We start from the raw sequence: 319 nt of genomic DNA on the forward strand, positions 1-319 counted from the left end.
CAGGAGCCCGTGGAGGCTGGAGGAGGTCGACGGTAGCCCGTGGAGGCAGGAGGAGGTCGACGGTGGAGATGAACAGTATCCCGTGGAGTCCCGTTTTGCGGTACGCCACACCCCTCCTGATGAACAGGACCCCCGTTTCGGCCGTAGGAGGTCCGTTTCGTCCGTTTTGCGGTACACCACACCCCTCCCGATCAACAGGACCCCCGTTTCGACCGTAGGAGGTCCGTTTCGTCCGTTTTGCGGTACACCAGACCCCTCCCGATGAACAGGATCCCGTTTCCAACGTGGCTGGTCGAACACAAGGCCGTTTCCTCCGTTC

Source organism: Triticum aestivum, chromosome 1D (assembly GCF_018294505.1).
Source record: "Triticum aestivum cultivar Chinese Spring chromosome 1D, IWGSC CS RefSeq v2.1, whole genome shotgun sequence".
In the NCBI taxonomy this organism is placed as follows: Eukaryota; Viridiplantae; Streptophyta; class Magnoliopsida; order Poales; family Poaceae; genus Triticum; species Triticum aestivum.